This window comes from Zingiber officinale, chromosome 1A (assembly GCF_018446385.1).
Source record: "Zingiber officinale cultivar Zhangliang chromosome 1A, Zo_v1.1, whole genome shotgun sequence".
NCBI classification, from domain to species: Eukaryota; Viridiplantae; Streptophyta; class Magnoliopsida; order Zingiberales; family Zingiberaceae; genus Zingiber; species Zingiber officinale.
In genome coordinates, this window is record NC_055987.1 from 99,666,217 (window position 1) to 99,685,085 (window position 18,869).

An 18,869-nucleotide genomic window follows, 5' to 3' on the forward strand; every position below is an offset into this window, starting at 1 on the left:
ACAGAGATAGCAGATTCACATCACACTTCTGGGAGTGTGTACAGTCAGCTTTGGGCACGAAGTTGAAGTTTAGCACAGCCTTCCATCCTCAGACAAATGGACAGACGGAGCGGGTAAATTAGGTACTCGAAGATATGCTCCGAGCATGTGCCCTAGATTTCAAAGGAAGTTGGTGCAAATATCTGAGTCTAGCAGAATTTGCATACAACAACAGCTATCAGGCCACTATCGGTATGGCACCTTATGAGGCTCTCTATGGGTGGAGGTGTAGATCTCCAATCTGCTAGTATGAGAGTGGTGAACAGAAAGAACTAGAACTTCAGATAGATCTAGTGGCAGATACCACAGCAGCTATACAGCAGATCCGCCAGAGGATAGAGACAGCTCAGAGCCGCCAGAAAAGCTATGCTGATACACGGCGCAGACCTTTAGAGTTTTCAGTTGGGGATTCAGTGTTCCTCAGAGTAGCTCTCATGAAGGAGGTAATGCGTTTCGGGAAGAAGTGCAAGCTAAGTCCCAGATATGTGGGACCATACCTTATCAGCAGAAGAGTGGGCAAAGTAGCATATGAGCTAGAGGTACCCCAGGAAATGTCAGCTGTCCACAATGTATTTCATGTCTCTATGCTGAAAAAGCATATCCCAGATGTCACTCAGGTGATTGAGCCCCAGTCGGTACAGATCCGCGAAGACCTCAGCTATGACAGACGGCCTATTCAGATAATAGACCGAGCAGTTAAGAAATTGCGGAACAAGGAAGTACCATTAGTCAAGGTTATTTGGCACAGTCACACAGCAGAAGAGACAACTTGGGAGACAGAAGCCAGCATGAGACAGAAGTACCCAGAATTATTCTAAGTTCGAGGATGAACTTTTTATAAGGTATGGGGGATTGTAACGCCCGAAAATTCTCAAAACTATTTTTAGAAATATTCTATGATTTTTCTGGGATATTAGGATATTTTTACAGAATTTTTAGAGTAGCGGAAGTAGCAAAAACAAATAGAAAACGAAAACGGCCTAAGCGGGAATTGAACCCGAGATCTATTGGATCCCACGACTTATAGATAGCTCTAGTAACCAAGTGAACCCAGCAGGGCCGTGCTGAAAAGAAAGGGAATCAATTATATTTATATTTGAGTTGGGCCGAATTACCCACTTAATATAAATAAAGATTTAAGTGAGGAATTGTTATTTTTCTTAAAAGAGGAAAACCTTTCCCTCACCCTAGTCATGCCGCCCTCTCCTTTTCCCCCTCACCTCTCGGTGCCAACCTCAAGAAACCTAGGGTTTCCGTCCCAAGGGCAAGGGGAACACCTTCTGGCGATATCTCGGCTACGAGAACGTTCCTCCCCGCGGGAGAGCAAGTGGGCGCGAGGAAATCGACGGAGGAAATCGTCTTCTCCGGAAATCTAGCGATTAGAATCGTAAGAAAATCTGAACAGGAGGTAAGAAACCCCTCACCTGCAGTATAATAGCTTTTCGTATGATAGAATACCTTTAAATTAGCTACATGTAGATTTTTCGACGCATAGGGTGTATTTAACCCTCCTCGCAGACTTAGGGATTTAGTTGAGCACCTCTAGATGGGCCAGACACGTTTTCTCCTTTTAGTTGGAGATTCTAGATGTTGTCGGGTGCCTAGAGGTGATCTCCCTAATAGAGAGGAGAGTTGGAGCACACTAGGTGTTCGATGAAATGCTTAGCTCAGTAAAATGCTACAGTAAGCATTTTTAATAGCTCAGTAAATGCAATAGAAGCATTTAAATAGTTTAGTTAGTCTTGCTACAGCTTATATGGGACTACGGTCCAATGGGTGGGCACCCACAGTCGCCTCTAGGTTCAGATAACCTAGTAAAAGCAAGATAAATTAATTAGCTATGATTCAGTATTTTATTTTCAGTAGGGGCACTGTACAGGATTAGATATCCATTGGGTTGGCCTCCCACAGTCGGTCCCTAGGTTCAGATAACCTAGTAAACCTTACTAAATTCGGGACTTGCAACCCTGGGTCTAGTTAAGGATGTGCGCACAGCATGTACAGTTGTCGGGCCCATTAGCAATATGATTATATATTTTAATCTATTACCTTATTTGCTTTCCAAAACTCACAAAGATCAATTATGTTAGATGAGTTTGAATTCAGCTCTAGTTTTGCTCAGTTTATGTTCACTCAGTTTTTCTTTATTGATACTCATGATAGTTTATGACTAGCACTGTATGTCATGCTTTAGTGTTCATGTTTAGTGATTTTAGTATGCCATGTTTAGTAAGTTTAACATATGTTTAATAGCATGTTTTTAAAAGTCATAAATGCATCGTATGCATGTTTTAGTGAGGTAGATGGTTTCTTACTAAGCGAAAGCTTATAGATACTTTCTTTTCCTCATACTGCAGATAAGGGTAAAGGAAAGATGGACTAGCGGAGGCTGGAGGGCAATGCTACGAAGATGTGTGTGGGCAGGAACTTGGAATAGAGATCTTAGGGAATTTTAGCAAGCTTATTTAAGCACTAGAACCTTTTTGCTTTTCGATAATTTGCACTTCAATATCTTAAATGTTATGAATTAGTTAATCATGCATCCTGTCAAGTTTAGAACACCATTTTGTGATGTTAGAATATTGTGTATTTGTTTTAGAATTGTTATAAGTGATTTTGGCACGAACAAGTGCTGAAATCAGACCTTTGGTCGAAATCAGAAACTCGAATCGATCAGTTGATCGATTCGAGGGTTCCCAATCGATCATCTGATCGATTGGGCAAATTGTTCCGCGAATAGTAGGCTTCTGGATCGATCAGCCGATCGATCCAGCACTTTTTGTCGTGAACAGAAGGCTCTAGGATCGATCACGGGATCGATTGGCCAGTCTGGATCGATCAGCCGATCGATCCAGAATATCGTCCCGAGCACAGTAGCATGCTGGATCGATCACTGGATCGATCCAACCTATGTTCCGCATACAGTAGCCGGCTGGATCGATCACTGGATCAATCCGACCATTCCAATCGATCCGTGGATCGATTGGGAGGCCTGATATTAGCTAGAAACCCTTAGTTAAGTTCCTTGACCATTGGGGGATGTAATATATGTCATGAATAGCTTAGATTACACCCCTTAGCACATGTAGAATAAAGAAATGACAATAGTTTAGCAAAATTTTGATTAGTACAGCTTCCGCATCTAGATTTAATGATGGTTATGGATTAGTTAACACAGCATAATGTGACGCTCAGCCTCACAGCCTAGTTAGTAGGAGGCGGGGCGTTACAGAGTGGTATCAGAGCAGTGTTCCATACTTCCTACACACATCAGCATTGAACCTGCAGCTTCCAAGTAAGAAACGTCTCTCACTTTATTATGTTCTTTCTTTCATGTTTATAGATACTGTGACATGTTGATTGATGATAGTACCTAACATGTTAGTGATTGTAGTTACATACACATGATGGTATTAGTTATGTATGTCCTCTATGTCTTTAGAAATGGCACGAGGACGCCCAGCTAGAAGGGCACCAACTACTGAGCTCCAGCATGAGGCAGGCAGTTCAGTGCCTTCCCCACACTTACAGCAGCAGCTAGCTGAACAGCAACAGGAAATAGCCACCTTAAAGGCTAGTCAGCAGAATACTCCCACTGTCACCCCGGAGCCAAACTTGGCAACACCAGTAGTCTTAGAGGTTCCACCAGTCCAGCCTACAGCACCAGTAGCCCCAGCAGCAGTAGAGGCAAAGAGAGAGGCCTATTTGATCCAGTGGCAAAGAGTCAAGCCCGAGAACTTCTCAGGCACCAATGAACCATGGGATGCTCAGGCATGGTTCAAAACGCTGGCGAGTACGATGGATCTTCTGGACTGGCCAGAACATGAGAAGGTGAAGTGCGCCTCCTTCTGTCTGACAAGAGATGCACGTATGTGGTGGGAGAGAATCAAGGTGAAGCGCTCAGTAAATCAGATGACATGGGCAGACTTCGAGAAAGAGTTCTTTGAGGAGTTCTTTCACATGCGGGTCACCAACCGCCACTACGACGAGTTCACTGAGTTTCGTCAGGGCAACCTATCAGTTGAGTAAGCCATGAAGAAATTTAACAGATTGGCTCGTCTATGCCCTGAATTAGTCAGCACAGAAAGAGAACGAGTACGGTTGATGCTCAAGATGCTGAGGCCGGAAATAGCGATGAACGTGGCTGGTGGCGTTCATAGGTCACAAACCACAGAAGAGCAAGTGAGCAGTGCTCTAATCACTGAGCATTACCAGAATAGCATCAAGCAGCAGAAGTAAGTCCTCTCAGAAGCTAAAGGGTAAGGAGGCTCAGGCACTCAGAAACAGCAGGGCCACAGCTCCCATGGCTCTAACTGGAAAGGGAACTCCAGCAACAAGCGCAAACCAGGGAGTTACCCAAAAGGAGGGTCACCCAGTTATCCAAAATGTGCTACTTGTGGGAAATTCCATCCTGGAGTTTGTCGTAAGGGCACACGAGGATGCTTTGAATGCGGACAGGAAGGGCATATGGCCAAGCAGTGTCCAAACAAGACCAGCCTTCCTCAGCCACAGTCGATTCAGTATGGAGGCCAGCCAGCTCAGTTACATCAGATGAAGGCCGCCTTAGTTGGTCCACATATCAGCCAGGGCAGATTAGAAGCCCCTCCAGCTACGACCAATGCGAGGATCTACTCACTCACCAGAGAGGACGCAGCAAATTCCTCGACAGTTGTTACAGGTCAGATTAGTATTTTACAGCAAAGTACAACTGTCTTATTCGATACTGGGGCAACCCATTCATACATATCCAGGGCATTTGATGAGAAGTTAGCAGTACCTCCAGAGGTACTCAGTAGCCAGTTCCTTACAACGTTATCCTCAGGAGAAATCATGGCGTCTACGCACTGGCTCAGAGCAGTGCCGGTCACTATAGAAGACAGAGAGCTCTTTTGCGATCTGATAGTGATTAATATGACCGACTACGATGTTATCTTCGGGATAGACTTCTTGATCAAATACGGTGCTTCCATCGAGTGCCGTAAACAGAAAGTCATATTCCAACCTGAAGCGGAAGCATAGTTCGAATTCGTCGGAGAACCCAGGAGAAAGGCCAAGAAGTTTCTCTCAGCTATGAAGGCACAGAGGTTGATGGATTCAGGATGTACGTGTTAGAGTGTATACTAAAAGCCTAGCTTTTGGTATAAACATTTATCTAGAAATAAGAATCACATTGGTCAAATGTCTACATTTGTGATAAATGTAGTTGTTCAATTAATTTATATTGTAGATAACATGGTGTGTGGTGTCACACACAGAGGATCATGTTATCAGTACCTTATAAATTATAAACAGTAGCTCATGACCAAAATGGAAAGGAACAAATCATTAGAAGGTCGTAGTGTAATTAGGTATCAGTTTATCTTGACTGTATAATTACACTAGTACACTTAGAGTGTATTGAGTAGGACCATTTGAGGTCGTTTCTTTTATACTGATTTTATAAAGAAACAAAGACTTCGGTTATTATGGAAGTGTGTGCTCTTAATCCTAATATAATAACAAGCACATATATTTGATATTTATTTCTTTAATTTATCAATGGGTGAGATTTAGTTCGATGAATCAATAAGCCCGATAAGTTGGGAAATGGTATCACTTATAGTGTGTGTTGTTGATTATAGAAGGAAACTGTGTCCTAGAGATATTAGGTTGATAATGTCCTCAAGAGGAGCTCATAAGGATTGTCATGTTAAACCCTGCAGGTGGACCTAGTCCGACATGATGATAAGGTTGAGTGGTACTACTCTTGGACTAAGATATTAATTAAGTGAGTTGTCAGTAACTTACTTAATTAGTGGACATTTGTTATCTTAAACACAGGGAGACTAACACACTCATAATAAGAAGGAGCCCAAAATGTAATTTGGGATTGGTGCGGTAGTTCAATAATAGTTCTCTAGTGGAATGAATTATTATTGATAAAATTAAGTTGTGTGTTCGGGGCGAACACGGGATGCTTAATTTTATCGGGAGACCAAAACCAATTCCTCCTCTCGGTCCCTATCGTAGCCTCTAGTATATAGAGATTTATACCCACCGCATACCCACCTTCTTACCCATCCAATGGGACCGGCCAAGCTAGCTTGGAACCCAAGCTAGGGCCGGCCACGACCAAGTGGATGAGCCATGAAGGTGGCCGGCCAAAGCTTGGGTCCCAAGCTTAGGTGGCCGGCCACTAGAATATTAAAAAGGATTTTTATTAAAATTATTTCTTATGTGGATATCATGTTTTTAAAAGAGAGTTAAAAAAATTAAAAATTTTCTTTTATAACTTTCTACAAAAGATTAAGAGAAGAGATTAATCTCTTTCCTTATTTGTAGTTTAAAAGGATGATTTTAATTTTTGGTAAAAACTTTCCTTATTTGTAAATCATCTACATGATTAAAAGAGAGTTTAAAATTTGAAATCTTTCCTTATTTGTTGATTAAAGGAGGATTTTAAATTTTAAGAAAACTTTCCTTTTTAAACATGTTCATGATTTAAAAGAGAGTTTAAAAATTAAATATTCTCTTTTATAAGTTTCTACAAAAGATTAAGAAAAGATTTGATATCTTTCCTTATTTGTAGATTGAAAGAGATTTTAATTTTTAGAGATAACTTTCTTTTTATCCACATGTTTAAAAGAAAGATTTTAATTTATTAAATTTCCTTTTTATAAACCAATCATGAAGGGATAAAATTATTGGAGAAATTTTTATAAATTTCCGGAAACAAATTAGGAAGTTTTAATTCTTGTTTAATTAAAACTCTCCTTGATTTGAGGAAATAAGTGGCCGGCCATGTTTTAGTGAGAAGAAAAATTATTTTAATAAAATTTTCCTTTTCATGGCAAAAGAATTAAGGAAGTTTTTATTAAAATTTCCTTATTTGCCAAGACCAAGGATTATAAAAGAGGAGGTAGAGGAGCCTTCAAGGGTGAACGACCTCTATTATTTTCTCCCTCTTTTCTTCCTTGGTGTGGCCGGCCTCCTTCCTTTCTCTTCTCTCCATCTTGTGGCCGGACCTCTCTTCCTCCTTGAAGATCAAGTGGTGGCCGGATTTTAGCTTGGAGAAGAAGGAGAGAAAGCTTACATCCCTTGGAGCTTGATTGATGGAAAAAGATCTTCATCTCTTGGAAGCATAGTGCTTGGCCGAAACTTGAAGAAAGGAGAAGAAGGTGCTTTGGTGGTTTCTCATCTCGGAAGATCGTTGCCCACACAATGTCCGAGGTTAGAAGAGGAATACGGTAGAAGATCAAGAGGTTTTTCTATAAGGTATAACTAGTAATTTTTCTTTCCACATCATACTAGTTATTTATGGAAATAATACCAAATACAAGAGGCTTACGATTCTAGTATTTCGAATATGTTTTTCGAAGTTGTGTTCTTTTATTTTTCTTTTCCTTGTGATTTGATTGTTCCTTTTGGTTGACCTAAAGTTATTTTAGGAAATTAAATATTAGCTTTCCATAAAAGGTTTTGTCTAGTCAGTGGTGGTTGTTCCCATATCCAAGAAGGCCATGTGCCTCGCCACGTCAGTACTGGGAACCAATTATGGAAATTAATATTTAATGGAATTAATAACTTAGGTGATTTGGATCAAACGTGTTAAGTTCCGCAGGAGATCCAAGTCTAAACCTTAAAGAACAAATAGATTAAGTTTTGGATCAAACGTGTTAAGTTCCGCAGGCGATCCAAAATTTAATTTAAAAGAACACATGGTAGCTAGGAAAAGGTTCAGATCTTTGTACAAAATTTTTGTACAGTGGAACCTCTAGGTTTTCCGAGTAGCAACCAACAGTACGGGGTTCTTAGCACACGTAGTCAGTACCAGTCAGTACAAGGACCAACAGCTAGCAGAGGTCCGTGTCATATGTGACTACCCAGCAGTCTTCCCTGAAGAGTTACCAGGCCAAGCACTAGACAGGGAGATTGAATTTGAGATAGAGCTCATCCCCGGTACAAATCCTATCTCCAAAGCACCTTTCCGCATGGCTCCAGCAGAACTAAAAGAACTTCATGAGCAACTACAGGAGCTGCTTGACAAAGGCTTCATACGCCCTAGTCACTCACCATGGGGAGCACCTGTATTGTTCGTGAAGAAGAAGGACGGGAGCATGCGCCTATGTATAGATTACCGGGCACTGAACCAAGTCACAATCAAGAACAGGTATCCTCTTCCCAGAATTGATGACCTATTCGACCAGCTAAAGGGAGTGGCAGTGTTCTCTAAGATAGACCTCAAATCAGGTTATCATCAAGTGAAAGTCAAGGAAGGGGATATACCCAAGACAACATTTAGGACAAGATACGGACATTACGAGTTCGTAGTCATGCCCTTTGGCGTGACAAATGCTCCAGCTACTTTCATGGACCTCATGAACAGGGTATTCAGAGAATACTTAGATAAATTTGTTATCGTATTCATCGATGACATTCTTATCTATTCAGGAACTCAGGAAGAACACGCAGAGCACCTGAAAACAGTATTGCAGACCCTTCAGCAGAACCAGCTGTATGCCACATTCACGAAATGTGAATTTTGGTTAGATCAGGTGTCCTTCCTGGGTCACATCATCTCAAAGGATGGTATCATGGTAGACCCCAGGAAGATAGAAGCTGTGAGCAACTGGAAAAGACCCAAGAACGCTAATGAGATCAGAAGCTTTCTGGGATTAGCAGGTTATTACAGAAAGTTTGTAGAGGGTTTCTCCAGGATAGCCTCCCCACTGACAGCTCTTACCAGAAAGAACAGAAAATTTCAGTGGACAGAGGACTGTGAGAACAGTTTCAGGGAGCTGAAAAGAAGATTGACCAGTGCACCTATACTGACTCTACCAGAAAACGTAGATAGCTTTGATATATATAGTGATGCCTCGAAGTTGGGACTAGGAGCAGTGCTGATGCAAGATGGCAAGGTAATCGCCAACGCCTCCAGACAACTCAAGGATTATGAGAGGTATTACCCCACTCATGACCTTGAGCTTGCAGCAGTGGTGTTCGCTCTCAAGATTTGGAGACATTACTTGTATGGAGCTCAGTGCAGAGTGTATACAGATCATCAGAGTCTGAAGTACTTCTTCACTCAGAAGGATCTGAATATGCGACAGCGCAAATGGCTAGAGCTGGTCAAGGACTACGATATAGACATCCTCTACCACCCACGAAAGGCAAATAGGGTAGCAGATGCACTTAGCAGAAAGTCCAGTGCTGCCTTATTATCTTTAGCAGCCTTGTCACCGCCCCTACAGAAGGAGATCTCAGATTTCGGTCTCGAGCTCATAGTCGGATAGCTCTCTACTATGACATTAGAGTCTACCTTACTCGGTGACATCCAGACAGTTCAGGAGCTGGATCCTGAAATTCAGAAAATCAAGCAAGGATTAGCAGAATCAGAAAGTGGAGAATTCAGAGTGTCCGCTAGCGGGGTGTTGTACTTTGGCGACAGATTATGTGTTCCAGATCAGGAGGAACTGTAACGACCCGGCCCTCTTGGCCCATTTGGCGGCCCATTTGGCGACCCTCGGGTCGTCGACCGTCGGCCCTTATGTCGTCGGCCCATTTGGCGACCTCTCATGTCGTTGACCGACGACCCTTGGCCGTGCCGTTACTCACTAGGACTTTCCACCCCTGGCAGTGGATTTTTGCCTCCCCCAGGATTCGAACTCTAGACCTCCAGGCTTAAGTATTAGTGTTTATGAATCCTGGTAACCAAGTGAGATCATGTAACGACCCACCTTCTGGGTACGGGCTGTAAGGCCGGTCGCTACAATAATGCTAAACTATACTGTGCGAAAAGCTGGGCTAATTAAAATTTTGCTATTCTAATTACTGGGAACGCTGAAACTGAACGCTCTACATGTACCTAATAATTGTACACATGCTAGGGAAGACAATCTATGCCTCCCGGATGACTTGCTAGTTGTAATCAAGCATTCCAATCGGTCCATGAATCGATTGGGCTGTTGGATCGATCCAGGGATCGATCCAGCTTGATACTGGCACGGAAGGAGACTCTGGATCGATCGGCTGACCGATCCATAGCTTCTGTATGCAGCTGGATCGGTCTACCGACCGATCCAGGAGCACCTTGATCGGTCGGTAGACCGATCAGTGAGCCTCCGTGCTTCTGCCCTCTTCTGTACGCAGCTGGATCGGTCTACCGACCGATCCAGGAGCACCCTGATTGGTCGGTAGACCGATCAGTGCACTTCATAAGTTTCTGTTTGCCTCTGGATCGGTCGGCTGACCGATCCGTAAACTCTCTGTTCGAGTCTGGATCGGTCGGCTGACCGATCCAGTGGCGCAACCCCATTCCTGATCGGTCGGCTGACCGATCAGTGTTTCTGATTTCATATCAGAAACTCTGATTTCAGCACTGATGCGTGCCAAAGATCTCACATAACAACTAACTAATGCATAATAAACATTCCAGTAATCCTATAGCTAACATTCCAACATGACATGGAGCATGGTTCATCAACTCACAACCTTTAACTACTAGAAATGCATAAAAAGGAAGGTATAAGAAAATGTCTTAAGGAAGAACTAGTTTCTAATTTGCTAAACTCTCCAAGATCTTTTATTCCAGTTCCTGCCACACACACCATCCTTTGCATTGTCCTCCAGCTCCCTCTGCTAGTCCATCTTTCCTTTACCTTTATCTGCAGTATAAGGAAAAATAGTATCTGTAATCTTAAAGCTTAGTAAGAAACCATCTACCTCACAAAAACATGCATTCGATGCAATATGCTTTTAAAACATGCCGTTTGAAATATGTACTGATTGAACTAAAACATGGCATACTATCATACAATACATAGCAATCAAAACTAGCCATGGCATACTATCATCTAAAGCATGTGAACATGAACTGAACATAGAGCTATCATACCCAAATCATATAAAAAAACTGGGCTGAACATATAATGAGCTAAACTGAAACTAACTGATACTGAATTCAAACTCAACTAACATAACTAATTTTGAGTTTTGAAAACTAATTCATAATAAGTGAAAATACATAATCATGCTGTTTGGGCCCGGCAACTGTACGCGCATCCCTAACTAGACCCGGGTTTGCAAGTCCCGAATTTAGTATGGTTAACTAGGTTATCTAAACCTAGGGACGACTGTGGGAGTCCAACCCAATGGATATCTGATCCAGTACAGTGCCACTGAAAATAAAATACTGAAATAGCTAATACTTGCTTATTCTATTGTTTCTAGGTTATCTGAACCTAGAGCTAGGTTATCTAAACCTAGAGGCGACTGTGGGAGCCCACCCATTGGATATCTGATCCATATAAGCTGTAATAAACTGAGAATACTGAATAGATACTTCTAACGTATCTAACTGAGCTGTTAAAGATGCATATGGTGCATTTTTACTAAACTACCTATTTTATCGAACACTTAGTGTGCCCTAACTCTCCTCTCTATTAGGGAGACCGCCTCTAGGCACCCGACAACATCAACCTCCTATCTGAAGAGGGAAGACATGCCCGACCCATCTAGAGGTGCTCAACTAAACCCCTAATCTGCGAAGAGAGTTAAATACACCCTAGATATCGATAAAAATCTGCATACATCCTAACTAAAGCATAAAAACTCAATCGGAAGCTATTATACTGCAGGTGAGGGGTTTCTTACCTCGTACGCTAATTTTCTTACAATTCCTTTCACTAGAAATTCCGGTGGAGACGACTTCTCGACGATTCGCTCACGTCTTCGCGTTCCTCTCGCGGAGAAGGACCTTTTTCGTGTTGGAGTCGTCGCCGGAAGATGTTCCCTTGGCCCTTGGGGGCTTGGTGTGCCGTGAGAAGGAGGAGAGGGAGAGGCGGCGGTGAGGGTTTTGAGAGGAGAAGGTGGCGTGAAGTTTCGGTGGAGAGGGATGTTGCCGAACCAAAATCTAAAATAAACCAAACCCAACATAAGTTCTTAATTTATATTAGTTGGATTATTGAACCCAACTCCAATATAAATATAATTGGTTCCTCTTTCTTTCAGCACGGCCCTGCTGGGTTCACCGGTTACTAACATTATCCCGTATACCATAGGTCTCGGGTTCGATTCCCGCCTAAGCTATTTTGCGGTTCTATTTATTTTTGCTACCTCCGCTACTCGGAAAATTCCAGAAAAATCATAGAATAATTCTAAAATAGTTTTGAGAATTTTCGGGCATTACAGGAACTAGTTATTCCTGTGAATTTTGGTTTATTTTTAGCCTGTGAATATTCTTCTCATAAACTAGTATTAGTGTTTATTTTTATAAATATTCTATGATTTTTCTGGAATTTTTAGATATTTTTACGGAATTTTTCGAGTAGCGGAAGTAGCAAAAATAAATAGAACCGCAAAATAGCTTAGGCGGGAATCGAACCCGAGACCTATGGTTTAGGGATAATGTTAGTAACCAGTTGAACCCAGCAGGGCCGTGCTGAAAGAAAGGAGAACCAAATATATTTATATTAGAGTTGGGTTCATTAAACCACTTAATATAAATAGGAAACTTAAAGAGGGTTTGGTTTATTTTAGATTTTGGTTTGGCAAAATCCCTATCCTCTCAAACCCTCACGCCGGCGCCCCTCTTCCTCCTCCTTCTCACGGCACACCAAGCCCCAAGGGCCAAGGGAACTTCTTCCGGCGAGATCTTCGATACAAGGACGTTCCCCTTCGCGAGAAGAACACGTAGACGCGAGCGGATCGTCGAGAAGATCATCTCCACCGGAGTTCTAGCGAATAGAATCGTAAGAAATTATGAATAGGAGGTAAGAAACCCCTCACCTGCAGTATAATAGCTTCCGATTGAGTTTTATGCTTTAGTTAGGATGTATGCAGATTTTTATCGATATCTACGGTGTATTTAACTCTCTTCGCAGATTAGGGGTTTAGTTGAGCACCTCTAGATGGGCCGGGCATGTCTTCCCTCTTCAGATAGGAGGTTGATGTTGTTGGGTGCCTAGAGGCGGTCTCCCTAATAGAGAGGAGAGTTAGGGCACACTAAGTGTTCGATAAAATAGCTAGTTTAGTAAAAATGCACCATATGCATCTTTAACAGCTCAGTTAGATACGTTAGAAGTATCTATTCAGTATTCTCAGTTTATTACAGCTTATATGGATCAGATATCCAATGGGTGGGCTCCCACAGTCGCCTCTAGGTTTAGATAACCTAGCTCTAGGTTCAGATAACCTAGAAACAATAGAATAAGCAAGTATTAGCTATTTCAGTATTTTATGCACTGTACTGGATTAGATATCCATTGGGTTGGACTCCCACAGTCGTCCCTAGGTTTAGATAACCTAGTTAACCCTACTAAATTCGGGACTTGCAAACCCGGGTCTAGTTAGGGATGCGCGCATAGCAAGTACAGCTGCCGGGCCCAAACAGCATGATTATGTATTTTCACTTATTATGAATTAGTTTTCAAAACTCAAAATTAGTTATGTTAGTTGAGTTGAATTCAGTATCAGTTAGTTTCAGCTTAGCTCATTATATGTTCAGCCCAGTTTTTCTATGATTTGGGTATGATAGCTCTATGTTCAGTTCATGTTCACATGCTTTAGTTGATAGTATGCCATGGCTAGTTTTGATTGCTGTGTATTGTATGATATATGCCATGATTGTGTGCTTATATGCCATGCCATGCTTAGTTTACTCGGTATATTCAGCATATGTTTTAAACAACATGATTTTAAATCATATTTGCATCGTTGCATGTTTTTGTGAGGTAGATGGTTTCTTACTAAGCTTTTTAGTTTATAGATACTACTTTTCTTATACTGCAGATAAAGGTAAAGGAAAAGTGGACCAGTAGCGGAGGCTGGAGGTCAATGCAGATCAAGATGTGTGTGGCAAGAACTGGAATAAAAGATCCTCTAGGGATTTGCACCTACTATAGCATTTTACAGTTCATTAGTTCTAGTTTTCGTGTTTTATGCACTTTTGAAATGCTAGAATGTTTAACTCATGGAAGATTGGTTTAAGTTGTTAGTAATTATGTTAGAATACTAGTTTTTATGTCATCAGAATGTTCCTCATGTAGTGTATAACTCATATGTGAGATTTTAGCACGAACAAGTGCTGAAGTCAGAGTTCAGGGCTGAAATCAGAACTCTGATCGGTCTCCAGACCGATCAGGGCCTGGGTAGTGTCACTGGATCGGTCAGCCGACCGATCCAGACAGATACAGTAGGCTACTGTATCCTCCTGGATCGGTCAGACGACCGATCTAGCACGATACAGAGAGTTTCGGGTGCCTGGATCGGTCTGCCGACCGATCCAGACATACCTGGATCGGTCTGCCGACCGATCCAGCCACACCTGGATCAGTCTGCCGACCGATCCAGTTGGGAACGGAACGACCGCAGCTCCGATCGATCTGTGGATCGATCGACAGGTTCGGTAGGTAGTTGGGAAGTTTAGTTTATAGTCCCTAGCTCAATTGGGATGTCCAGTTTCCCTCCCCTAGCATGTGTACAACTCCTAGGTACACCTAGAACATTCAGATTAGTTTTTTTCAAAGATAATAGTTAGCAAAATTTTAAATTAGATAAGCTTTCCACACAGTATAGTTTAGCTTTATTATAGCGACCGGCCTTACAGCCAGTACCCAGAAGGTGGGTCGTTACAGAGTGGTATCAGAGCAGTGTTCCATACTTCCTACACACACATCAGCATTGTGCCTACAGCTTCCAAGTAAGAATACCTCTAATCTATTTATGCTCCTTGTCTTGTCATTACAGTTCATATTTATATGCCTACTGCTTGATAGTATGTGATAGTTTTTAAACATGACATCGGTAGTTATATAACTGTGATTACATTAGTTATGTTATGTTCTCTATGTCTTTAGAAATGGTACGAGGACGCCCAGCTAGAAGGGCACTAGCTACTGAGCCCCAGCAAGAGACAGGCAGTTCAGTGCCTCCTCCAGACCTTACAGCACTAGTGGCTCAGTTACAGCAGTAGCTAGCTGAACAACAACAGGAAATAGCCACCTTAAAGGCTAATCAGCAGAGTACCCCCACAGTCACCCCGGAACCGAATCTGACGACTCCGGTAGTCTTAGAAGTTCCACCAGCTCAGCCTACAGCACCAGCACCAGCACCAGTACCAGCACCAGCAGTCCCAGCAGCTGAGCCAAGAAAGGAAGCCTATCTGATCCAGTGGCAGCGAGTCAAGCCAGAGAACTTCTCAGGCACTAGTGAACCATGGGATGCACAAGCCTGGTTCAAAACACTGGAGAGCACGATGGAGCTTCTGGACTGGCCAGAACACGAGAAGGTGAAGTGTGCCTCCTTCTGCCTGACAGGAGACGCACGCATGTGGTGGGAAAGAATCAGAACGAAGCGCCCAGTGAACCAGATGACATGGGCTGACTTCGAGAAGGAGTTCTTCGAGGAATTCTTTCATATGCGGGTTACAAACCGCCACTACGACGAGTTCACTGAGTTTCGTCAGGGCAACCTATCAGTTGAGGAAGCCGTGAAGAAATTCAACAGGTTGGCTCGTTTATGCCCAGAGCTAGTCGGCACAGAGAAGGAACGAATCCGGTTGATGCTCAAGATGCTGAGGCCAGAGATAGCAGTGAACGTGGCTGGTGGCATACATAGGCCACAAACCACAAAGGAGTTAGTGAGCAGTGCCTTGACCACGGAGCATTACCAGAACAGCATAAAGCAGCAGAAGCAAGTCTCCTCAGAGTCCAAAGGCCAAGGAAACTCTCACACTCAAAAATAGCAAGGCAACAGCTCCAACTGGAAAGGGAACTCCAACAACAAGCGCAAATCAGGGAGTGACTCAAAAGGAGGACCACCTAGCAAGCGACCCAGTTATCCAAAGTGTGCCACTTGTGGGAAATTCCACCCAGGGGTTTGTCGCAAGGGCACACGAGGATGCTTTGAATGTGGACAAGAAGGGCACATGGCCAAGCAGTGCCCGAACAAGACCGGTCTTCCTCAGCCACACCAGATTCAGTATGCAGGCCAGCCAGCTCAGTTATATCAGATGCAGGCCGCTCTAGAGGGTCCACATATCAGCCAGGGCAGATTAGAAGCCCCTCCAGCTATGGTGAATGCGAGGATCTACTCACTCACCAGAGAGGACGTAGCCAATGCCTCGACAGTTGTCACAGGTCAGATTAGCATTTTATAGTGCTACTGTTCTATTTGATACTTGGGCAACCCATTCATATATAGCCGGATGTTCTCCAAAATTAGAAATACCCCGAGGTACTCGGTGGTCGACTACCTTCGGAGAGGTCATGGAATCCACGCCGGCTCGGGCGGTGCCGGTCATTATAGCGACAGGGAACTCTTTGCGATCGATCCTCGCTAGAAATGACCGACTATGAGCGTCATCCTTGGAATGGACTTTCTGTCCGATACGGTGCTTCCATAGAGTCAGAATGTAAAGTCGATTCCAACCCGGCAATACAATTTGAATACACGGAGAACCAAAGAGAAAAGCCAGAAATTTCTCTCGAATGCACAGAAGTTGATGGATTCGGGATGTACGGGTACCTAGCACATGTAGTCAATACCAGCCAGGACAAGGGCCAACAGCTAGCAGAGGTCCGAGTTGTATGTGACTACCCAGCAGTCTTCCCTGAAGAGTTACCAGGCCTAGCACCAGTCAGGGAGATTGAATTTGAGATAGAGCTTTTCCCCGGCACCAATCCTATTTCCAAGGCGCCCTACCGCATGGCTCCAGCAGAACTGAAGGAACTTCATGAGCAACTACAGGAGCTGCTTGACAAGGGTTTCATACGCCCTAGTCACTCACCATGGGGAGCGCCTGTACTGTTCGTGAAGAAGAAGGATGGAAGCATGCGGCTATGCATAGACTACAGAGCACTGAATCAGGTCACGATCAAGAACAGGTATCCTCTTCCCAGAATAGATGACCTGTTCGACCAGTTAAAGGGAGCAGCAGTGTTCTCTAAGATTGACCTCAGATCAGGATATCACCAAGTCAGAGTCAAGGAGGGTGATATACCGAAGACAGCATTCAGGACCAGATACGGACATTACGAGTTCGTAGTCATGCCTTTTGGCGTGACAAATGCTCCAGCTACATTCATGGATCTCATGAACAGAGTATTCAGGGAGTATTTAGATAAGTTTGTTATTGTGTTTATCGATGACATTCTTATCTACTCAGGAACTCGGGAAGAACACGAGCACCTGAAACTAGTATTGCAGACCCTTCAGCAGAACCGGCTGCCAAGTTCATGAAATGTGAATTTTGGCTAGATCAGTGTCCTTCCTGGGTCACATCATTTCAAAGGATGGTATTATGGTAGATCGAGAAGATAGAAGCGGTAGTAATCGGAAGAGACACGAGAACGCATGGTGAGATCGGGAGCTCGGGATTAGCAGGATATTACGGGAAGTTTGTAGAGGACTTCTCGGGTAGCCTCCCCAGCCGAGCTCTTACGGAAAGAATGAAAATTTCAGTGGACAGAGGACTGTGAGAACAGCTTCAACGAGCTAAAAAGGAGGTTGACCAGTGCTCCCATTTTGGCTCTACCAGACGACACCAGCGGCTTTGACATCTATAGTGATGCCTCTAAGTTGGGACTAGGAGCAGTGCTGATGCAAAACGGCAAGGTGATCGCCTATGCCTCCAGACAACTCAAGGATTATGAGAAGAATTATCCTACTCATGACCTTGAGCTTGCAGCAGTAGTGTTCGCCCTCAAAATTTGGAGACATTACCTATATGGAGCTCAGTGCAGAGTGTATACAGATCATCAGAGTCTGAAGTACTTCTTCACTCAGAAGGATCTGAATATGCGACAGCGCAGATGGTTAGAGCTGGTCAAAGACTACGATATAGACATCCTCTACCATCCAGGGAAAGCAAATAAGGTAGCAGATGCACTTAGCAGAAAATCCAGTGCTGCCTTGTTATCTCTAGCAGCCATGTCACCAACCCTACAGAAGGAGATCGTAGATTTCGGTCTTGAACTCATCGTGGGACAGCTCTTTACTATGACCTTAGAGTCTACCTTGCTTGGTGATATTCAGTCAGCTCAGGTGCAGGACCCTGAAATTCAGAAAATCAAGCAAGGGCTAGCAGAATCAGAAAGTAGAGAATTCAGAGTGTCCGACAGCGGAGTGTTGTATTTTGGTGACAGACTCTGTGTTCCAGATCAGGAGGAGCTACGGAGACAGATTTTAGATGAGGCTCACAAGACTCCCTATGCGATGCATCCAGGTTCCACCAAAATGTATCAAGACCTGAAGAAACATTTTTGGTGGCCCGGGATGAAGCGAGACATCGCCAGATTTGTTAGCATCTGCCTCACCTGTCAGAGGGTCAAGGCAGAACACCAGCGACCAGGAGGAGTTTTGCAGCCTATACAAATTCCAGAATGGAAGTGGGAGGATATCTCTATGGACTTCATAGTGGGACTACCCAGAACCACGAATTGTTTTGATGCCATCTGGGTAATAGTTGACAGGTTGACTAAATCAGCCCACTTTTTAGCTATCAAGATATCCTACTCCATGGAGAAGCTAGCTCAGTTGTACCTCCAGGAGATCGTCAGACTTCATGGAGTCCCACGTACCATTATCTCAGACAGAGACAGCAGATTTACATCACACTTCTGGGAGTGTGTACAGTCAGCATTGGGCACGAAGTTGAAGTTCAGCACAGCATTCCATCCACAGACAGATGGTCAGACAGAGCGAGTAAACCAGGTACTCGAAGATATGCTTCGAGCGTATGCCCTAGATTTCAAGGGAAGTTGGTGCAAATATCTGAGCTTAGCAGAATTTGCATACAACAATAGCTATCAGGCCACTATCGGCATGGCACCTTATGAGGCTCTCTATGGGCG